The sequence below is a fragment of the Dipodomys spectabilis genome, unplaced genomic scaffold (genome assembly GCF_019054845.1).
Source record: "Dipodomys spectabilis isolate Male_0828 unplaced genomic scaffold, ASM1905484v1 ptg000564l, whole genome shotgun sequence".
Lineage (NCBI taxonomy): Eukaryota > Metazoa > Chordata > Mammalia > Rodentia > Heteromyidae > Dipodomys > Dipodomys spectabilis.
The window spans coordinates 1,215,830-1,240,340 of record NW_024871241.1 but is presented as its reverse complement, the minus strand read 5'-3'; the positions used below and the strand labels follow the sequence as shown (position 1 = coordinate 1,240,340).

Sequence of the window (24,511 nt, the reverse complement as noted above, 5' to 3'; positions counted from 1 at the left end):
GGTTTTCATATTGAGTCCATTTTTGTTGTTTTCATGAAAAGTGCTAGTTTGCTAAATATTAGATATCCTATACCTGAATAAATCCAGTAGCACTTTTTTATTTTTGTGTGTGTCATCTTTCCATGATTTAAATAGACTCACAATGTCAGGAAAATGAACCCTTAGATGTGTATTTTAATGTTTTTTTCTTTCATGCATGTGTTTCTAACACATTTATAAGATTATCTCTTTGTTGCTTTGTATGTCCCTCCCCCACAGTATAACCCTTGCTTTCACTATATTTGATGTCAGTATAACTTGTGGAGGAGATGGGGAAAAACCAGTTGTTTAAGGATACAGGTGGACCTGTTGCAACAATGAGAAGTACAAGTTGTCATGTCCAAAACGAACTTTACAATGTTGGTGGGGGGGGGGGGGCTGGGGGGGAGGGAGGAAGGAGAAGGATTGGGATTAGGGGGGGAGGGGGGAGGCTGGGAAGGGATGTGAAGGATAAACAAAGGAGGAGGCTGCAATGCTTGGTAAGAAATGTACACATTATCCTGCCCATGTAACTGTAACTCCTCTGTACAGTATGTTCACAAATAAAATAAAATTAAATTAAAAAAAAAATAAATAGACTCACAACCATAGTATGTTAAGTAGCATTTTCTCTTTTATTTTTGATCGGTAGTGGGGCTTGAACTCTGGGCCTGGGTACTGTCCCTGAGCTCTTCAGCTCAAGGCTAGTGCTCTTCCACTTGAGCCACAGTGCCATTTCGGTTTTCTGAGTGGTTTATTGGAGATAAGAGTCTCACAGCCTTTTCTTGCACGGGCTAGCTTTGAACCGTGATCCTCAGATCTCAGCCTCCTGAGTAGCTAGGATTACAGGCATGAGCCACCAGCACCCGGCTGCATTTTCTCATCTAACAAACATATCCATAGTCTATTATCCACCTTAAAAACTAGTTATATTTTTTTCCAGCGTATAAGTTTTGTTTTTGTTTTTATTTTTGTTTTGGTTGTGGGGCTTAAACTCTGGGCCTAGGTGCTGTCCCTCAGCTCTTCAGCTCAAGGCTAGTGCTCTGCCACTTACGCCACAGCACCACTTCTGGTTTTCTGAGTGGTTTATTGGAGGTAAGAGTCTCATGGACTTTCCTGGGCTGGCTTGGAAGTGTGATCCTCAGATCTCAGCCTCCTGAGTAGCTAGGATTACAGGTGTGAGCCACCAGTGCCCCAATTCAGCAAGTAAGTTTTTATCTTTAAATCTGACCTGGTCATCTAGCTTTCTATGAGCATAACTCTAATGCATTAGTATAACAGCTTGTTATAGGAAACTCAGTTCAGTCATTTGATATGTGTTAGAACCACATGTTATATGATAGCCTGAAATAAAAGATCAGTTTGACCTTAATAGTTGAACTGCACTTCACTTGCATAACTCTACCAGTCAAGTTATACCTCCATCCTGGCTTCTTGCTGGTTAATTGGAATTAGTCTTTAGACTTTTCTGCCTGGACTGAGCTTGAACTGCCATCTTCTGATCTCAGCTTCCTGAGTAGCTAGTACCACTGGCATGACCCACCAGAGCCTGGCCTGATTTTTTTTTAATTTCACTTTTTACATTGGAGGTGGAATTCTGGACCTCAAGCTTGCTATCCAAGTGCTCTACCACTCAAACTAAGTCTTCAACCCTGAATTTTTAGTTTAATTTAAAATTAAATAATCACCAGTGTCTGTCTGCTAATACATTAAATAGTACAATTCTAGATTATAGGATCTGCATACATTGAAGCCTTTTTGCTGTATGTGCTTTTTCAGTTTTTATATTTTGAAGTGAATAAGCTAGTTTTTCATAAATAATATGTATTTGATACTTCATTTTTAAATTTAAGTAGTACCCTACAAATCACCATTCTGCTCTTTCTACTGTACTAGTTTTATAGTGGAATGCCACATTCCAGTGCTGAAACATTGATGAAATTTAACTGTCAAAAAGTGCTGCAGTGGGCTGGGAAGGTGGCTCAGTGGTAGAGTGCTTGCCTTGCATACACGAGGCCCTGGGTTCAATTCCTCAGCACCACAGAAGCATAAAAAGCCGGAAATGGTGCCATGGCGCTCAAGTGTTAGAGCACTAGCCTTGAGCTGAAGAGCTGAGGAACAGTGCCCAGGCCCAGAGTTCAAGCCCCACAACTGACCCCCAAAAAAGTGCTGCAATTAGGACTAGGTATAATAGCACATGCCTGTGATCTCAGCTATTGGAGAGTCAGAGATCAGAAGAAAAAGATAATGACCTAAAAAGATAAATATCTTCTATGTATATCTTATATGTAGTGTGAAACCTTCCTCTTACCAAGTGGACCTATGAAGAAACTGTGATCCTTACATGAGCTAGAAACAATGTTTAAGTAGTTAATGAAGCTTGGAAATTTAGTAAAATCTGTAAACTTTCCAAATAGTGGGGGCTAAAGGGGCTTTTATAAGCTTGCCTAAGAAAGAGCTTTTAATATTATATGGGAAAATGCCTTGAGATTTCTGAAAAAAAAAAAAACCAACTCTTACAAATGAGACAGAATGTCTTATATTTGCAGGTAGAGAGAAAGGCCTGGCATCATGACTCATCACTCATACCTATAATACTAGCTACTAACAGGCTGAGATCTGAGCATAATGGTTCGAAGCCAGCTCAAGGAGAAAGGAAAGTCTGTGAGTCTCTCATCTCCAGTAGGCTACCAAAAAAAACTTTACGCAAAAAAAGCTTAGGTACAGTGCCGAGGTCCTGAGTTCAAGCTGCAAGAGAGAGGAGGGGACAGGTTACATAGATATTACCTATATGTAGTTGCTTCCTCTTTTTTGAAACATGTATTTGATATAGTCCTTCAAATTTCCAGAAAACAGGATAAGCTCATATACAAACACTTGATTTTATTTATTTTTTGTGTTGTGGGGCTTGAACTCGGGTCCTGGTCACTGTCCCTAAGCTATTTTGCTCAAGGCTAGCACTCTACCACTTTGACCACAGTGCCACTTCCAGTTTTCTACTGGTTAATTGGAGAAAAATGTCTCTCACACTTTCCTTCTGGGGCTGGCTTTGAATCTCGATCCTCAGATCTCAGCCTCCTGAGTAGGTAGGATTACAGGCATGAGGCACCAGTTCCCAGCAACACTGATTTTTTTTTTTAGCAATTACCTTGTTGCAGTATAAGAAAAATAAAATTATACAGTCGTTGGATTTTTTTCTTTAGACTTTTTGAAACTACTATTAGATGAAAAGGCTCTAATTTTTAATTGACATATAATTTGTATACCATAAGCTTTACCTCTGTAAATCATACTATTCATTGGTTCTTAACATACTTGCAAAATTGTGCAACTTTCACCACTAATTCTAGAACATGTCTATTATCCCAGGAAGAAATATCATAGTCATTAGGAGACATTCTCCTTATGTCCCTTCCCCCAAACCCTCGCAACCATTAATCTACTTTCTACCTTTTGACTTGCCTATTGTGAACATTTCATATTAATGGAATCCTACAATATGTGGCCTTCATATTTGATGTCTCTTGACATGATATTTACAAGGTTTACCCATATTATAACATATATCAGTGCTTCATTGTGTTTGTGGTTGATATTCCATTGTATGGACATGCCACATTTTGTTTATCCATTCATCGGTTATAGAATTTGAGTTGTTTCTACTACTGTTGGCTATTATGAATAATGCTACTTTGAACATTTGAGTACAAGCTTTTCGGGGCACATATGTTTTCAATTCTGTTGGTAATATAACTAGGAAAGAAATTGCTGAGTTATGTGGTGAAGTCTATATTTAATATATTGAGGAACTGCCAGACTTTGCATACTCACCTGTCCTATTTTACATTCCTATTAGCAGTGTATGAGAGTTCCAGTTTTCCACATCCTCTCCAACATGTGTTACTGTCTTAACTTTTACCTGTAACCATCATAGCAGGTATGGAGTGGTAGCTTATTGATTTAATTTGTGTTTTACTAATGACTAATGGTATTCAGGATCTTTTCATGTGCTTATTGTCCACAAGACATAAATCTCCTGCTTATTTTGTAACTGACTTGGGAACTTAAATGGAGTTTTCCTGTACTACTGATATTAGAAGTTACTTATTTATAGTATATGTATATTCTCAGAAAACTTGATTTTAAGCCGGGCGCCGGTGGCTCATGCCTGTAATCCTAGCTACTCAGGAAGCTGAGATCTGAGGATCACGGTTCAAAGCCAGCCCAGGCAGGAAAGTCCGTGAGACTCTTATCTCCAATAAACCACTAGAAAACCGGAAGTGATGCTGTGGCTCAAGCGGTAGAGAGCTCGCCTTGAGCTGAAGAGCGCTCAGGCCCAGAGTTCAAGCCCCATGACCAGGATTAAAAAAAAAAGAAAACTTGATTTTAATGTGCATTTTTAAAAAGATTTCTTTTATTTTTAGATATAATAAATACAAGACTATTTCCAGAACAGTGGTTTTATATCTAGGTTCTTAGAGCTCTAAGTTCTATGAAAGTATCTTAGGATACCTCATCACCTGGAGTACCCTTTATCTGAGCTAGAAAGACTTCCTAGAGAAACATTTCATGTTGATATAGTTTCTTCAGTTTTATTACTACTCTTTAGTTTCTTATTTAAGCAAAAGTACTGGAATTCTTTGGAAGTCAAAATATCACAAATCTTCAAAATTAAATGTAAATCAACATGTAAATGAATTGTCTTCAAAGTTTTATCTTAAAAGGAGATATATAGGCATTATGTTTGAAGAAGTAAATGTGCAAATAGAAGTCTATTTGTCTCCTTTCCTTCAAGTTCTTATTTACTATTGGTAGAACCCAAGAGGAATAACTCACAATTGATGTTAATATCAATAAGAGGGTTGCTTAAAGAGAGATATGTCATTGGCAAATTAAAAATGAGATCTGTTAGTGGCACAGTGGCTCAGAGTGGTAGACTACTAGCTTTAAGTGAAAAAACTCAGGAACAGCCCCCAGGCCCTTAGTTCAAGCCCCATGACTGATTAAAAAAATAAATTTTGCCAGGCATCAGTGACTCACACCTGTAATCCTAGCTTATCAGGATGCTGAAATCTGAGGGTCATGGTTCAAAGCCATCCCAGGGAGAAAAATCCCCATTAGACTCTTATCTTCAAAAAAAAAAATCACTTGAAAACCGAAGTGGCACTGTGGCTCAAGTAGTAGAACACTAGCCTTGAGCACAAAGAGGCTCGAACAGCTCCCAGACCCTGAGTTCAAGCCTTACAACCTACAAAAGAAAAAAAATGATGGGGATATAGCTCAGGAGTAGAGCATTTGACCTCAGGGGAAAAAAAAAGATTTGTTGCCAAGTACTGGTGGCTCATGCCTATAATCCTAGCTACTCAGGAGGGTGAAATCTAAGGATAATGGTTCAAAGCAAGCCCAGACATGAAAGACTGTGAGACTATTATCTCCAAAGTAACGATCAAAAAACTGGAAATGGGGGTTGGGAAGATGGCTCAGTGGTAGAATGCTTGCTTCCCATGCATGAGGCCCTGGGTTCCATTCTCCAGCACCACATAAGTGAAAAAAGCCAGAAGTGGTGCTGTGGCTCAAGTGGTAGAGCACTAGCCTTGAGCTGAAGAGCTGGAGGACAGTGACCAGGCCCAGAGTTCAGGCCCCACAACTAACAACAACAACAACAAAACCATTAAATAAAAAGAAAATTTAAAAAAAAGCTGGAAATGGAGCTGTGTCTCAAGTGGTAGAGCACTAGCCTTGAGCAGAAAGCTCAAGGATAGCACCCAGGCCCTGACTTTAAACCCAGAGACCAGCACAAAAAAAAAGGTTTGCCTTGGATTAATAAAAAGAACTAATAAATTTGTTTTAGATGACTTTTTTCTCCTAATCCTTCTGAGTAGGTATGATAGAGTACTAGATTATAATGAGTTAAGTAGAAATCTTTTCCTATCTAAAAGTACCAGCTTGTCTAGACAGCTGAATAGCATTAAGCAAGCTAAATTAGGAATAATGTAAACAGATGTAATTGAATGTTTAGGGGGAAATTAAGATCTATAATGTTATAACAGTTTTCTGTAGTTCATTTTAAACCATAATGTGGAAAAACAGAAAATAAATGTCATTTTTTATTTAAAAGTCACTTAGAGAAGCTGGGCACTGGTGGTTCACACCTGTAATCCTACCTACTCAGAAGGCTAAGACCTGAAGATCATGGTTTGAAGCCAGCCCAGGCAGGAAAATTTGTGCAACTATCTGTAATTAAGCACCAAAAAAGCCAGATGAGCTGTGGCTAAAGTGGTAGAGTAGCCAGCCTTGAGCACAAAAGCTCAGGGATTGCTCCCAGGCCCCGAGTTCATGCCCCAGGATGACAGAAAAAATAATCTCATGGAGAAGTCTTCAGGTCTGCCAAGATGAAGAACCCTGGTTCTTCTAAGTTCTCACAGCTAAAATGCCTTAGATGTAACGTGACAAATGAGCATGGTAATATTGTAACAGTAAAAAAAGGCAGATTATCTGTGGACATTAAGACTCAAGAAATAATACAAGTTATGAGTTGTCTGGATTTTTTTATTGCCTCCCATAAATTCCAGAGAAGGTGCTATGAAGTATCAATTCGTACACAAAGAACTCCCCAAAACAACCTATTCTTTTTACCCAAACAACTAGGAACGGTAGCTAAATAAGACTAAATCTGTTTTGACATTACTTACCCCACCCTAGCCAAAACACTAACAGAAAACCCCTCTCCATTCCATTTAATATGTCAGTGATCCAACTCCCTAATCCAGTGTTACTGACTCAGGACAAGAGAGTCATTCATGGGCTGGGAAGGTGGCTCAGTGGTAGAGCGCTTGCCTTGCATGCAGGAGGCCCTGGGTTCAATTCCTTAGCACCACATAAGCAGAAAAAAAAAACGGAAGTGGCACTGTGGCTCAAGTGGTAGAGCATTAGCCTTGAGCTGAAGAGCTGAGGGACAGTGCCCAGGTCCAGAGTTCAGGCCCACAACCGGACCAAAAAAAAAAAAAAAAGAGAGAGAGTCATTCGTTCATTTTCTGTCTAGTAAAGGCAGGCACTACTTTGGTTCTCCCTGCTGGTTTTGACACACTGGCAATTATCTCTTCAATATTCCATTCCCTCTAAAAGGAGTTTGTCTTCTCTCAAGGGTACAGCAGAGTCAAGTAGCAAGTTGAGCCTCCACCCCAACTGCCAAAGTAATGATTCAATGGTGATAGGAGACAGGGTTAGTCTACAGTAAACCTCCATACTCACTAAATCTCTATACTCACCCAACCAACATCAACAAAGCTGAACAAAATAGTGAGAGGTAAAGTATTGCAATTCTGGCTCCTCATTTCTTTTCTTTTCTTTTTTTTTTTTATCAGTCATGAAGCTTGAACTCGGGTCTGGGCTCTGTTCCTCAGCTATTCAGCTCAAGGCTAGCACTCTACTACTGAGCCACAGTGCCACTTCTGGGGAGAGTTTTTGGTAGTTTATTGGCGATAAGAGTTTCACAGACTTTCCTACCCGGGCTGGCTTTGAACCATGATCCTCCCATCTCGGCCTCCTGAATAGCTAGGATTACAGGCATGAGCCACTGGTGCCCGGCCCTCACCTCTTTTTGTGTTATTCTCCACAGCTGGACCCTTTGGAGAGCTGAGGGCTGGAGATGTAGCTCAGCAGAAAGAGTGCCTTAGCACAAGGCTCTGAGTTCAAGCCCCAGTACTGTCAGGTATTTAAAAAAAAGAACACCTTCAGGAAGCTAAGCTTTTAATTTTGTAGTGCAACAACAAAGTATGAGCCAGCTGTTGTCTTTCTTTTCATCAGTGGGGCCCAGCCAGAAACTAAGCTTATACCTTCCTCAGAGGCAACAGTGATGCAGGTTGGTGTTTTACTTTCTAGAACCATCCTCCAACAGAATATTTAAGTCATTGCTCTACTTTTGTCTGAATGGTCTTGTTGAATCCCAGAGAAACTGAGCATAAGCACTAACCTTACCCTTGGACTGTGCCTCAACAGGAGGACTTCCTGCCAAAAAGCAGATTAAGGTGGATGACAGTGGCTCACTTAGCTAATCAGGAGGCTGAGATCTGAGGATTGTGATTTCAGATCTATCCCAGGCAGGAAACACTAATGCTCTTACATCCAATTAACCTCCAAAAAGTTAGATATGGAGCTATTACTGAAATGATAGAGTGCTAGGCTTGAACAAAAAAGCCCAGGCCCTGAGTTCCAGCCCAGGATCAGCACACTCATAGAATCCAGTCAAAACATTCATTAGACAGTCAAAAATTACCTGTACTAAGAGCCAGGAAAATAACAACAATTAGAAAATACATCAACAGACACCAGTATTGTGATGATTCAAATATTGGGAATATCTAACCAGGACTTCAAAGCAGCAATTGCAAAACATACTTTAGTGAGCATTCATAAACATACTTAAATGAATTTTTTGTCTCAGAGAATAAATGAAGAGGCAGTTATGATGGCTCATGTCTGTAATCCTAAGTACTCAGGAGGTGGAGATCAAGGTTCAAGGACAACCTGGTCAAAAATGTTTTCCAGGCTCCATCTAAACCAATTTTTTTTTAAGTGGATGCGATTCCATTCCCCTATCCCAGCTAGTTGGGAATAGATAGTACATCATGCCAGCCCTGGCAAAAAAATAACACCCTATTCAAAAAAAAACAACAAAAAGGCTGGAGGCATGATTCAAGTGGTAGAGTGCCTGCTTAGCACACATGAGGCCCTGATTTCAAACTCTATAGCTTCCAGAAATTAAATACAAGGTACAAAGAAGAATCAAATGGGAATTTTAGAACTGAAAAATGTAATAACAAATAACATGCAATGATGAGCTCAGTGGAAGAATGCAGATGGCTAGAAAGAAATTGTAATGTTGAAAATAAAGCAATAGAGATTACCCAATGTGAACAATGGTCCAGGAGACACTATCAAAATTTTCTTATCATCAGAGTCCCAGAAAGAAGGAAATGGGCCAACACAAATTTAATGGCTGAAATACCTTCAAACATGATAAATTAACCCCATATAAGATAAGCTAAAGTTACCTACTCCTAGACTCAAAACCAAACCTATAGAATTGAGTTATTGTTTAGGAGGTAATTCAATTATTTAGAAATAATAGTTACACAATAAAATGAACAAAGCTCTTTGAAGAGGATGAAAAGACAGTTACCAATTGAATATGTTTGCAAAACTATAGCTAAGATAGGAGCAAAGACAGACAATAGAAAATGGACAGAAGGTACAAACAGATACTTCAAAAAAGAATAGATAGGAAGTGTCTCTGTGGCGCAAGTGGTAGAGCGCTCACTTTGAGCTGAAGAGCCCAGGGACAGCGCCCAGACCCAGAGTTCAAGCCCATGACCGACAAAAAAAAAAAAAAAAAAAAAAAAATAGAATAGATAGCACATATGCCTATGGAAAGATCTTCAAGAGTAGTTTTTTAAACAAAAATAGATTATTTAATGTTACCTAATACTTTCTATTACCTTTTATTTAGAAATGACCTGTTATAGCGAGTTGCAAAAATAAGAGAAGTCTCATATACCTTTATACCTTTAACTTAGTTTGTCTCCATTATAACAACTTATATAACTTCCTATCAAAAAACAAGAATTGATACTGGTGTGAGGCACAGAAAATATTCAGATTTTACTAGTTTTACAGGTACTTGCTTGTGTATGTGGTTCAATATAATTTACCACATTTGTAAGTCTCAGTATCTACCACCAAAGTAAAATACTGTTTATCAGCACCAGGATTCCTCATGTTACCCCTTTATAACTTCACCTCCACCTCTTCCTAATGTCTGGAAACTACAGATTTATTCATTTCTGTAATTCTGTCATGTCAAGAATGTGTCCTTAATATTAAAATGTCATCTCAAACCAGCAGCCAGCATCACGATTGATGGGATCATGTAGGCACTCATTAAATATGCCTGCTATTTTCAATTCTACTTTTGTATTCTAGAAGACCTTGCTAATGTAGTTAGCCAAAAAATTAGTATTCAAAAGAGGATAAAAGATAACTTCATAGATGATATAATCATCTACTCAGATAATCTGAGGAAACCCGCTAAAACAGGTTTGCTAAAACTAGTTAATCAGCAAATGATACTACACAAAATACATTCCAAAATCAATAAAATAACTTTTCCTAAGTTGCATTGAGGAATAAGTTGAAAAAATTGAAAGAAATCTAGGTTTAATATAATTTAGGATTTGAGGGGTTTTGGGGTGTGTGTGTGGGTATGTTTAAGGAATTGAGCATAACTTTTTCTGGTATCTTGAATGAATGTTCTCACACTTAAATTCTCAGGTTTCTGTAAATGGTTTATTGTTTATGTGAACAGCATAAGTTTTTAGTAAAATGATATTAGTGTACTAAATGTGCAGGTAGAAGTAATCATAGAACTGTAATTAGAAATTACATTTACTTGTGGTTATCTTTTCAGAACTAAGTAAGTCTGGCTTTGCTGACAGATTTTGTTTATTCCTACCGTGAACCAGAGCTTCACACTTACTGGGCAAGGGCTCTATCACTTTAGTTATTTTCTTTTTTGAGATAAGGTCTTCTAAGTTTACCCAGGCTGGCCTGGAAGTCATAATCTGCAAGTAGCTGGGATTACAGGCATGCACTAGCTTGCTCTGCTCCAAGAGTGATTTTCAGATTGTTTCTTAGTAAATTCACTTAAAGTTTCTTAGTAAATTCACTCAACTTCACTTGAAACATGTGTTTCTTGATATAGTTCATAGTAAACAATCATAAACTCTGTTAAATAATTTGTAATTTGTTGTTTATTTTAACTTAGCTTGCTGGTTTCACTTATTTGTAAGCTATTAATATTTTTAACAGATCAATGTTTGTTAAACTGGATAAATTTAATTTTAAGTGATTGTTAACAATGGTCAGTAATATAAAGGTTCAAATTAGTTGATGTTTAAGCATCACTTGTTGTACAAGAAGCCAGATGATTTTGCCACAGTCATAGCAAAATAAAAGCTTGTATATTGAAGTCTGCATGGTGGTTATCTGTTTTGAACAGGAAGTCTTCATTCATTGAGTCTCTGGAACCACCCAAAATAAATAGGTTTATTCCTGAGATTTCTGGATTAGCCAACCCAAGTTATTTGGTACTCTAGTTTTTACCCTAGAAATGGAAGAGGACCCATTAGGACAAGGGACTACTCAAAATCCCCCCAAAGATTTATGTTTGTCATTTCCCTGGCAAGATAAACAGAAAGATGAGTTGACATGTAACACCTAACATGTGGCTTAGCTAGACATTTACCACAGCCTCCAGTGCATTTAGTGTCCAAATCTTTTATTTTTCAATTTTAGTCCGTTTTTTTTTATTGTGAAAATACCGTATAAAGGGGTTACAATTACATGGGCAAGATAATGAGTACATTTCTTACCAAGCATTATTGCCTCCTCCTTTGTTTCCCCTTCCCATCCCTTCCCATCTCCCACTCCCCCATCTCACCCCGGCCAAAGTTGTAAAGTTCGTTTTTCGACATAACCACTTGTACATCTCATTGTTGCAATGGGTCCACCTGTATCCCTATTTAAACGATTTGTTTTTTTCCCTTCCCCTCCACAAATTATACCAACATCAAATACAGTGAAAGCAGGGGTTATACTGTGGGGGAGGGACATACAAAGCAACAAAGAAATCATCTTATAAATATGTTAGAAACCTTATGGATAACAAAACTGTGATGTCTCTTGTCCAAAGTTACAGCTATAGTAATGGGCAAAGCCAGGTCTTGAAACTTGATGTATCAGGATGACCCATGATATTTTCACTACACTGATTTACCAGACTTGTAACCTAATGTGCCCATTTAAAAAGTAAAATGCTATGTTATTGAGCTTCTAGAAATTCTGGTTCTGTTTTGGCCAGGTAATTTTGTTTTGTTTTGCTTTGTATTTTTTTTTTTTTTTTTGCAGTGCTAAAGAGTGAATCCAGCAGCTCACAAGCAATAGGCAATTGCTCTACCACTGAGTTACAACCCCAGCCTACAAGTAATATATCTTTTTTTAAACTTTATTTTTTTCTTTTCTTTTTTGGTACTGGAGATCGAACCCAGGACGGTGAAAATTGCTAGGCAGGCACTTTGCCACTGAGCTACATCCCAGCCCTATCTTTAACAGGAATGTTAAGTAATTCTGATTGTCAAGCAGATTTGGGAAATACCACTGTTTCATGTAAGAGATAATCCTAACTACTCCGAAGGCTGAGATCTGAGGATCACAGTTCAAAGCCAACCCCGACAAGAAAGACTCGGAGACTCTTATTTCCAATAAACTACTAAAAAAGCTAAAAGTGGAGCTGTGGCTCAGGTGATAGAGCACTCTCCTTGAAAAAAAATCCTCAAGGACAGAGCCCAGGCCCTTAGTCCAAGCCCAGGATGGGCATGTGTACACACACACACACACACACACACACACACACACACACACACACACACACACACGGTTTGAAGAGGCAGGAAATAATAGTTTTTAAGAAGTTGGAATTTACAAGTTGTCTATACTAGTAAAATAAGAATAGTGTAAGATTGGATTATAGAAATTATAAAATTGAATTTGATTCTTTAATCACACAGGTGACTTTGTAGCATCCATTCTTTGGCATTTTTGTTGACATGGGAACTAATGCTTAACAGATGATTATACAAAATTATTTTGAATGCAAATAAAAGAGAAAGAGGTGGATTTAAAAATATATAAGCCGGGCGCTGGTGGCTCAGGCCTGTAATCCTAGCTACTCAGGAGGCTGAGATCTGAGGATCGCAGTTCAAAGCCAGCTCGGGCAGGAAAGACCGTGAGACTCCTATCTCCAATAAACCACCAGAAAACCGGAAGTGGCGCTGTAGCTCGTGGTAGAGCCCTCGCCTTGAGCTGAAGAGCTGAGGGACAGCGCCCAGGCCCAGAGTTCAAGCCCCATGACTGACAAAAAAAAATAATTAAAATTATATAAACTGCCTTAAATACAGAATCTAATTTTCTCAGGTACAGAAACCACACAAATTCTTAAATAATCTTACTCTAAAACTTTAATCCTTAAAGTCAAAGGATTATAACATTTTCAAGCAGAGAGAGCTCTCAGCCACGTATTTTATGGATAAGAAACCACAGCTCAGAGAAGCTTAGGGGCTTGCCCATAGATTGTGGCATGATTTCAAATCCATGCTGACCAATGCAAAATCATGGTAGTTTTAGAAATTTGGTGGCAAAGCATGTTTAATTTTTATCACGTACTCAGTTTAACTGGTTTTCTGTTTTCTTTGTTTTTTATTGTCCTATGGAGAATGAATATAGTTAGAAGTACTATTTGTCAGAGGTTATATAATTTGAAATATTATATCCAACTGTATTTAGGAAAATGAACCCTAAGCTTCTTAGACTAGTGTATTGACAATGTACACTTTTAGAACATGACATATTAAGGAACTCTAGTTTTCTCTGCTTTTATTACAGAATTTTCTTTTATGAATAGAGTCATGAGCAGAGCCATGTACCTGCACGTTAGTTCTAACAGTGACATGACATAGTCTCTTGCTAGGTACAGATAGTAGAGCCTTTGGATTTAGACTTGTGCTTAGTTAATTTTTTAACCAACTAAATAGCTCTGGTATCTTGGACAAATTAATAACTCAGCCTTTTTATAATTATTATTTTTCCTTGTGTTAGTAGTCAGAAGAAAATTTACGAGTGATTTATATTCTTGTTCAATTTTCATCATGATCAGAAAGTATATTTGATTTCTGCTTTTAAGAGTTTAGATATAATGAAATCTAGGAAATGGAAACAAGAAGGGTTTTTTCCTTTTCTTGTGTTTTCTTTTAGTCTTGTTTATCTCCTTGAGAAAGGTAAGGGAAGCACAGATATGGAGAGAGAAAGGTGAACAAATGTAGGAGTGGTACTCACTAGACACTATGCTGAAAATAAACTATAGCACTTGTGGGTGGGGACAGGAAGGAAAAACTGGGAAAGTGTGAGGGAAGGTGTGACATTGTCAAAACAGAACTGTATTCATGCCGGGCGCCGGTAGCTCATACTTGTAATCCTAGCTACCCAGGAGGCTGAGATCTGAGGATAGTTGTTCAAAGCCAGCCTAGGCAGAAAAGTCCCAATGAGATTCTTATCTCTCGTTAACCACTCAAAAACTGAAAGTGGTGCTTTGACTCAGAGTTTACGGTAAAGCTCTAGACTTGAGCAAAAGAACTCAGCGACAGCATCCAGACCCTAAGTTCAAGCCCAACAACCAAAAAAGAAATGTCCTCATTACCTGACTTACTTTACTATAACCCCTCTGTAACACCACGTTTATAATAACAATAAAAAATAAAAAATATAATTTGGATATACTTCATGGCCTATCACATAATCAGTTTTGTAAAGAGCCTATAGTATTTTTCCATTAAGTTTGGTGTTTACCTATCCTAATATAAATTATGTCAAGTGATTTGCCCTTATTTGTTCATACCTGTGTACTGAAACTTTCATGTCCACTTTGTTTCCATTTATTTCATGTTATAGTCCTAAAGCATCTGCTTTTGTGTTTGAGATTTGTTTAGTTTGTGGATAAATGTTTGATACTATTACATAAATGTTTACTACCTTTCATGACGTTCATGTTTAAAAAAATAAAACATGCTAATTGTATATGATACAAAAAATACGGTTACACAGAAGTTAAACATTTTCAGTTTTACTCTGAAGTATTATTTTAAAATCTGTATGTGGTTAAGAGTCAGGGGTTTAGATTTTGATTTGGGTTTAAATATATGCTCTACTTAGTAGCTTTAGGCAAAATATTAGACTTTTTCATATAGTCAACAAATATTAATTGAGCACCTATTTTGTGCTAGGCATTTTAGTAGGAACTGGAAATTCACTACTTAATAGTGATCTGCCCATCTTGGCTTACTTTGCAAATTGGTGATAATACATCATAAAGTTGTTACATGCCTTGCACGCATAAGGCCCTGGGTTCGATTCCTCAGCACCACATAAGCAGAAAAAAGCCAGAAGTAGTGCTGTAGCTCAAGTGGTAGGGCACTAGCCTTGAGCTGAAGAGCTGAGGGACAGCGCCCAGGCCCAGAGTTTCAGCCCCCACAACTGGCAAAAAAAAAAAAAACAAAAACTTGCTTTAAAAAAAAAATAGTGTATATCTGGGGCTGGGAAGGTGGCTCAGTGGTAGAACGCATGCCTTGCATGCCAGAGGCCCTGGGTTCAATTCCTCAGCACCACATAAGCAAAAAGAAAAAAGCCAGAAGTGGCGGGCGCTATGGCTCAAGTGGTAGAGCGCTAGCCTTGAGCTGAAGAGCTGAGGGACAGCGCCCAGGTCCAGAGTTCAGGCCCCATGACCGGACCCCCCCCCCCAAAAAAAATAGTGTATATCGTACAAAGTAACCTTCATGCTTTGTGTGTGTATGCCAGTCCTGTGACTTGAACTCAAGGTCTGGGTGCTGTCTCAGAGTCTTTTTTGTTAATGCTCTACCACTTGAGCCACAGCTTCACTTTGGGGTTTTTGGTGAATAATTGGAGATAAGAGTGTTATGGACTTTTCTTCCCAGGCTAGCTTCAAACTACAATCCTCAAATCTCTACCTCCTAGGTAGCTAGGGTTACAAGAATGAGCCACCAGCACCTGGTTAGAGTTTCATACTTTGTTTACCCCTTTGATTTTTTTGTTTTGTTTTGTTTTTTTGGCAGTACAGACGTTTGAACTCAGTGCCTTGTGCTTTCTAAGTGAGCACTTGAGCTGTTTCCCCAGCCCTTTTAGCTAAGCAGAAATGTTTGTTTCTCTGATAGGCTGTCTCACTTTTGCCTGAGCTGGTTTCAGACCACAGTCCTCCTATGTATACCTCTCATAGTGAGGTATATCTCTCAAAGTGAGGGTCCTGTGGAATCTCCAGCTCATTCAACTTGCTTGTTCCTGGCTGGCATTATACCATACTTGAGCCATGCCTTCATCTTTTTGCTGGTTAATTGGAAATGGAAGCTTGAGAAATCCTCTTCCCCCCAACCCCCCCAACCCCCAGCTTCGAACAGCAGTCCTCCAGATCTCAGCCTCTTAAGTAGTTAGGATTATAGGTGTGAGATGCCAGTGCCTGTCTCTGTATTACTTTTTATAATTGTAAACAAATGTTTTTCTTTTAATTCTTAGAAAATATAAGCCAAGCCAACTTTAAAGTTTTGATTGTGAAATGTTTCTAATATATACTAGAGTAGTGAGAGTAGTATAATGCATCACCATATTTCAATGACCCAGCCTTAAGGATCATCAATTCATAACTAGTCATTTCATTCTTGCTTCATTCTACATACTTTCCATCTCCAGCTCCAGTGGATTATTTCTAAATTAATCCTATATGTGTTATATTTCTTAAAGATAAAAACATTTTAGAACACATAACTACCATACTATCATCACTGAATAACACAGTTCTCTAATAGCATCAAATACATAATAAACCACTTATTAATTAGGCACTTTAAGCTTTTTTATGGTACTGGGGTTTGAACTCAGGGTCTTATACTTGAGCCATGCCCCCTAGCCCTTTTTACCTTTTTAAGTAATTTTTCACATAAGGTCTCATGATTTTACCCAAGGCTAGCCTTGAATCATGTTCCTCAGATCTCTGCCTCCCGAGTAGCTAGGATTGCAGGTGTCACCCAGTGAACCCCACTAAACTTTACATTTCTTGCATTATTACTTTTGGAATGATTTCTGTCATTTAATATATTCTTTCCTTGTGGATTATTTTCTTCTGCCATAGGGACTATTTTGTTTGAGGAGGTTGTGAAATATAGAAGAAAGAATGATGGTGCTGGAAAGGTCTGGGTTTAATCTCCTTCTGCCATTCATTAATAAATTTTGCTGAGCCTTCATTTTCCCCAGCTGTAAAGGAGGAGTAATTATGCTATGTCATGCTCTTAGGATTGAATGTGATGCCTGTACAAAGTACTATTATCTGTCATTTATTATCTTATTTAGTGATTTGGACTGTAATATCTATTCTTGAATACTGTGTGGTTTTCAAAAATTTCAAAATTTGTTAATTATTAAAAATATTCATTGTTAAATATCCTTATAAGAAAAATTGAGAATTTGGAATCTTTCCTTCTACAACTTTTTCTTTTGAGCCTATATTAATTTAGCCTCAAGTTACAAACTTTAACTTTCTGAAGTGCTTTTTCTTTCACATTGGTTTTGTACTTATATCAGTTTTTCTTCATTATTTACCAGTTTTCTTTTAGTGGGATTAATTCTTTTATTGAATTATTTCTAGATGTTAAGTTGGTGTCAGTATACTTCCCTAGTTCTTTCCTACTTCATTATTCTTGAACTCTTTTTTCTCTTTTGATGGTCTGGGATTGAACAATTTCTTTTTAAAGATACTACCAGGATGGTGACATTTTATAAGACTTTGCAGATCTAAGAATAATTTCCTGTGACTTTTGTACATGAAAACATAGGATGAGGTATAAAATTCTTAGATCTTAACTTTTCCCTTCGACTCTCTGTAGGTCACTACTCCGTTGTCTTCTGGCATTTTATTGTCACAGAGGAGAAATCTGATTTTAGTTCCTTTGAAATAACCTATTTTTTTCTGCTTGTATGCTTGTAGGATTATATCTTTATCCTTGAAATTTAAAAACATTTGCCAGGACATGTCTTGGTGTTGATGATCTCTGTTGAACCTTCTCACTCTGCAGTCTCAGGTATTTTTTTTTTCAGAACTGGAAAGTTTTCTTATGCTTTTGATTGATTAAACTGCTCTGTTTCTTTTTCTTTAGGAACATTTGTTATTCATAGATTATTTCTATGTCTGTCTTCCATAGTTTAAAATCTTTTCTTTCCTTTTTTCATTTACTCAAGTTTGTCCTCTGTGGCATGGATTCTGTTTTCTGCACTGTTTGTTCTAATACTTGCTATTTGCAATACAGACTTAATTTTGGCTACTGTGTTTTCATTTCTTTATTCTTGCCTCAACATACCTTGTTTCATAAGCAGAACTCTCCTTAGAGGTACACTTCAAATAACATGAGGTGGGTTCAGAGCTAAAACTTATTTTCTGAGGCCACAACTACAGGACCAGAAAAAAAAGCTTTGGAAAGGGTCCTCATAAACTTAAAAATAAGATATAACCAGAGGTCATTCCTACCCTTTTCTACAAAATAGAACAGTCTTGGGTGCTATCAGGTCTTTAGTAGCTAGAAAGTTATCACAGCAGGCATAAGGGTACTGTAACTAGAAATAAGCTGAGTTTTCTAATTACATTCGCTGTTTTTTCTCTTTATAAAAATAATACATAAGAAATGAATATATTTTGAAAAGACAGTACAAAGAAGAAAACCCTATGGCCCAGGTAACTACTAATAAGATTTTATATGTTTTGCCACTTACATGCACCCATTTTGGGAGGGAGGGTGCAAAATTGGGGTCTTAATTACCGTTTATATCCTTTATAGTTTGATATTATTGCAAGCATATTTTTCGCATCATTAATTTTTTTGTTGAGGCCCTAATTTTAACCATTGCATAGTATCCTACATATGAATAGTTGTATATGATTTATTTAACCCATCCCCTGTTGGTCATTTAGATTGTTTTCTATTTTTCAGTATAATGAGTATGATGAATATCACTGTACATAAGTCTTTATGCACATCTCTGATATTTCCTTAGGATAAATGAGGAGCTGATTCTTAACCCTGTCACATTGGTAAGGATTATATACATTCCTTATTAAGAATATAAATTGCTTGTTTCTTATTGTTTCAATGTGATTGCATAGAAGATTCTTTGGATATACAAAATACAATGGTATTTTACCCAGAGTTGGAAAGAGGTCTCTGCTACCTCATCCTCAGCACTTTCATGTTGGAACTCCTGTTGGCATATGCTTTAGGCAGAAAAACCACTGCTGATACCAGGGAGTTTGGAAGGCAGATACACTTGTGCAAATTTGAGGATGGTTTACAAAAGTGTGGTCCTTGTTCATTCCTACAACTTGGGTCTCCATAGTAATACACTATGGCACTGAACCCTTTCCTTTTCCTTTTCCCTTCCTATTATTTCAGACTTATTTTCTGTGAGGAATCCTTTTCTCCCGATGTTCATATGAACAGTTTATTTCTGGGTAAGAGTATGTCATTAGTTGGTATGTTCTACAAAGGTAAACGTCCAAGTGTATCAATCATAGATAATTTCTAAGTCATGATGATCTTTCTAGACTCAAAGCCAAGAGACTATGACTGTGCATTCTAACGAGGCATTACAACGAAGTCTCAGTGATAAGGTTACGTAAAATGGAAGTTTAAATCAAGAAAATATTCTTAAACATGTCCATATTTCCCTTAAAATATTTGGAGATTTTTCTCAAGATTCTGAAAACCTCAGTTCCCACTTACTGATTGAATTGTTCTTCTCTAAACCTGGAAGATGATGTTAGTGATAATTTTATACAAAATTGAAAGTTGTTTTGAAAACAATTCCTGCTGAAACTGAGTGAACAATCTCTTTTTATATTTGTTCTGATGACCATATTGTAGATTATTCCAATTTGTGACTTTTTATTCCAATCTGTGACTTTATATTTCAGACTAACAAAGCATGATTAGCATCTTTTAACCTTTTTCAGTATCTCACATATTTGCATATGTGCAGTCTGCCAGGTTCCACAGTGTTTTTTTGGCTGGCATGCATTATGGTGGGATGAGAGAGGATAAATACATTTGCCTTGCCTTTATACTGTTTTTTGTCCATACTCGTTCTTTAGCCACATGGTACAGAAATCTAGCGCACATGAATGATCTCTTCTACCATGTGTTGCAGGAAATTTTCTGCAAAAAATTGTGAGACAGGCATCTATCTCTCCTATGCTTTTTTATTGTGTTATATCTTTAGAAGGTATCTGATGAAACATAAACAACATATAGTCAAATTGAGGCAAATGAGAAGTAGCATTTTCTGAAGATTTAGTGTCCCTTGGCAAATCTTTCTAATTACTAAATCCCTGGGAGGTAAGCATTTTTATATACCTCATGAATGGAGAAACTGAGGCTCTGAATTTTAACTAACTTAAATGATGTTCAGGTAAATATACCAGTAAGTGGTAAAATACTGGTTTAGTCCTGATATTGTCTAGGTTTAGAATATGTGTTTTTCTATTTGTTTCTAAAAATAAATGAGAGAAATATATTTTCTTGTTTAATAAGCCCTACTCATTGAATTTGGGGTCTAGAAAGTACAGTATTTACTTAGACATGATCCATTTAACCTAATTTAAAGAAATTAAAATCTAGGGTCATTTTTTTCTTTTTATTAGCTTACATTGTACAAAGGGATTTCATTTTGATAGTTCTATAGATGCATATACTGTACTTCAAACAAATTCACCCATGAGAGTTATTTTTCTGAAGAAAAAGTTAAAAATTTTAAATTAAAAAATTTAATTAAAAATTTTAACTTTATCCCCCTTCTAATAGTAACATTTGAATCCTTGTTTTTGATGAAAATCAGTTCATTGAAATGAAGGTGCTTTTTGATGGAAAAAACTTTGTAAATTTCTCTGGTATGTAAAATAATACAGGTTTTCATATTTTTTCTACTTGAAAAATTAAGTTTGAAATTTTAAATCTTTGCTAAACTTAGAAAGGCAACAGATATTTTTCAAAGCAATAGAGAATAAAATAGCTTTGAGATCCTGCTCATTTAAATTTTTTCCTTACATTGTTTTGTTTATACATACTGTTAATTAGCTGAGCAGTTCAGGGAATAAAATACATTATAAAAATCTGTGGGTGAAGCCTGGCACTGGTGGCTCACACCTGTAATCCTAGCTACTCAGGAGGCTGAGATCTGAGGATCGCGGTTCAAAGCCAGCCTGGGCAGGAAAGTCCATGATACTCTTATCTCCAATAAACCACTAGAAAACCGGAAGTGGCGCTGTGGCTCAAGCGGAAGAGCGCTCGCCTTGATCTGAAGAGCACAGGGACAGCGCCCAGGCCCAGAATTCAAGCCCCACGAAGGACAAAAAAAAAATCTGAAGATTCAAAATGTATAAGGTTCCCTGGACATTGGTCGTTCACACCTATAATCCTAGTTAACATGATTCAAAGCCAGTCTGGACAGAAAGGTTCACAAAACTTTTATCTCCAATTAGCCAGCAAAAAAAAAAAAAAAACTAGACAAAAGATATGGCTGAAGTGATAGAGAGCCTGCAGAGGAAACAAAACTACATGAGCACAAAGCCCTGAATTTATACTCCCATACCAGTAAAAAAAAAAAATTATATGGCTTCGTTTATAAGACTAGGAAAAGCAATGGGGTGCCGGGCTTAGTTGTAGTATAAGATGAGGATTGAATCAGTAGGATACTTCGGTGTGAACAATGTGTTGTAGGCACACCAAAAATAATGTAGATGTGAAAAGAATATAAGCTCAATGTCTTGGTTAAGGACGGGGCGGGAGGGGCAGTAGTATACTCTTTACTTTGCATTGGTCATGCCAGCGTTGGATTATTAATTGCTTGCAATTCTTTATAGCACTAATTTTTTTTACAGTACTAGAGTTTTAACTGCAGCCATATTTTTCATTACATTTTTGGGGGGGGTCAGTTGTGGGGCTTGAACTCTGGGCCTGGGACCTGTCCCTCAGCTCTTCGGCTTAATGTGAGCTCTCTACCACTTGAGCCACAACACCACTTCCGGTTTTCTGGTGGTTAATTGGAAATAAAAGTCTTTTGGACTTCTTAGCTTGGGCTGGCTTTGAAACCATGATCCTCAGATCTCAGCCTCCTAAGTAGCTAGGATTACAAGCATGAGCCACTGGCACCCGGCATCACTCCATATTTTTCAGAGAGAGTTTCACTTCTTGCTAGGGCACTTAGTTACTAAGATGGCAGACACATGCCACTATTTTAGATGGAGTCTCATGAACTTGTCTGCCCAGGCTAGCCTGGAACCATGATCCTCACAATCTTAGTTCCCCATATAGTTTAGGATGACTGACAGATGGAACTATGCCCAGCTCCATATCCTGCTCTTTAGGATGAATCAGTATTCTCAGAAGGGAGGATGATATATGAAGAAATTTGAGCTATCTTGGAAAGGCAGGACCCAGTGATTTACATTCATAGATGTAGATTTACTTCCTATGACTTTGCATATAGCCTCCAGGCAAGTTAGTCTTCATTTATTAACAATTCTCTTAAAGAGAATTTGTAGCTGAAGGAAGTTACTATGGAATGAAGAATTTTTATCTAGCAATGCAGTGTTTTTTCTGACACAATATAGTAGGCTGCCTGATGAGCCTGCAGTTTTTGTCCTGATACTGAGTATAGATGAAAAAGGGGTAGAAAGAATTAAATATATGATGTGTAAGTTAGAACAGAAGACTTCTGAGATCCCTTACTGATCCTATTTTTTTTAATCTAAGATCAAAAGGACCATTTTATCTTCATGAAGCTACTTTGTCTTAATAGTAATTTTTATTAGTATAACTTTTTACAGTTTACACATCTCAGTTTTACATTAAATAATAACCTTTGTGTAGACAGGGCAAATAGCCCACTTTGAGCACATACGGTGATAGATTAAGAGAAATTCTGAATTGCTTAATTAAGATCATAAAGCTTAGATGTAGCTATGGCCCTATCAGTCCAAATTCAGTGTGACTGCTACAGTACCAGTTTGATTTAGAAGTAAATTAGAAGTTGTGATGTTTGTTTTGCTTGCATGTATTAAACATTACAAGGAGCAGATGGTTCTCAAATTCTATTCCATGGCAAATGTAAGTATAGCTTAAGTTAGACCAAGTTCTAAAAGCCAAATCATAGGCAGTCATTAAGCAGATCTCTGTTATAGTAAGCTATACTTTGAACTACTTAGTGAATGATGGTCCAGTTCACTAAGATAGAAAATAGAGGAAAGGTAGCAGGTTGGTTGGCCATGGATGAAGTGATTGAATTTTGGACATAGTAAAAAGTAATTCATATTTACTAAGTGCTTAGTACCCTAAGTACTTAGTGTTTACTATAATTTTGTCTTAACAATAAACCTGAAGATAAGACTTCTAAAACTTTCACTTTCTATATAGAAGGAAACTAAAACTTAATTTAAATAACTTATCCTGGGCATCATAATTAGTAGAGGTAAGAACAAGATTTTGGGGTGACATTGTCCAAAAAGAGATGTACTTTTTACCTGACTTATGTAACTGTAACTCCTCCGTACATCACCTTTATATAACAATAAAAAATTAAAAAACAAATAAGATTTTGAACCTACATGTTAATCTCCAATGTCCGCAGCATTCCTTTTTGGGAGAGGGGGGCTTTCCTGGGGCTTGAACTAAGGACCTAGGTGCTATCCTGAGCTTGAGCCACAGCTCCACTTTTGGCTTTTAAGTGGTTAATTGGAGGTAAAAGTCACACAGACTTTTCTCCCCAGGATGGCTTTGAACCACAATCCTCAGATCTCAGCCTCCTGAGCTAGGATTATAGGCATGAGCCATCCTTACCCAGTGAAAGTCAGCATTCTTAAGAGCTATTCTAAGGTTTCTTTGGGATGTGAGACTAAAAACAATCAGTAATAGTTAAATACTGATTGTAGAGTTTAGGGGAAGTATCCCAGAGATAGTTCAGCTATGTTTACCACAAAAGCAGGCAATATTGTAGTCTCTGATAGTGTCTTAAGAAAATAAAGATTTTATACCTGCCGTTTCTTGCATTTGTCACTATTTTTACACTTTGTGGTATTGTATAATAGACCATCCCCAACCTAGGAACATCCTCTACGAATGGGTAAAAATGAAAGGTACCCTTTGTGTAGGTCAGTAGATCTAGGATGAAGACCATGTTTTATTTGCCTTATGCAGTGTGGAGTGGTAGGAGGCTGCCTTTTACTTCCCAGTTTATAGTGCTCCAAAAATGATCAGCTTAGATCCTTGTGTACTTGTTGAATTAACAAGTAGGTAGGGAGCTATTCCTTTTTTCCAGTGGTGGGGAAGATGAAAGAAGACCCTATGCATTCCTGATTTCTGGGGTGGGTATGAGATAGAATCTCTCAGTGTAGCCCAGTTTGGCCTTGAATGTGCAGTCCTTCTACTTCAGCTTCTCCAGGGCTGCACCACCATATGCAAAGTCACACAATTTGGTTGTCAATATTGTAGGCACATTAGAAAATTCAAGTAAGCACAAACAAAAAAATTGTGTATAATTTCTACCACTTAGCCACTTATTAACATTTTGGTGTATATATCCTTCCAGAGTTTTTCCCATACAAATATATACATTGTGATATGTATATATTTGCCTAAAATGGGATCATACAATTCATACTGTTTTGTAAACTGCTTTTTTTCACTTATTACATGTGACTGTCTTTCCATGTCAATAAATTTACATCTTTATCATCATTTTTAATAACCACATAGTATTCCATTATATGGATGTACCATAA

The 24,511-nt window shown here is 37.2% G+C and overlaps 1 protein-coding gene across 4 annotated transcripts in view; it reads left to right on the top strand.

Annotated features, from left to right (window-relative positions):
• Rps6ka3 (ribosomal protein S6 kinase A3) overlaps positions 1-24,511 on the top strand; it is a 106,686-nt gene that overhangs the window by 8,896 nt on the left and 73,279 nt on the right. Inside the window, exons 2-3 of one of the 4 annotated variants that reach the window (XM_042670528.1) lie at positions 17,675-17,768; positions 18,736-18,772. The exons of 2 other annotated variants lie outside the window; for them this stretch is intronic. The gene's annotated coding sequence lies outside the window, so the exon portion shown is untranslated. The remainder of the gene's footprint in view (positions 1-17,674; positions 17,769-18,735; positions 18,773-24,511) is intronic. One more of the 4 variants, XM_042670530.1, reaches the window with a different exon arrangement.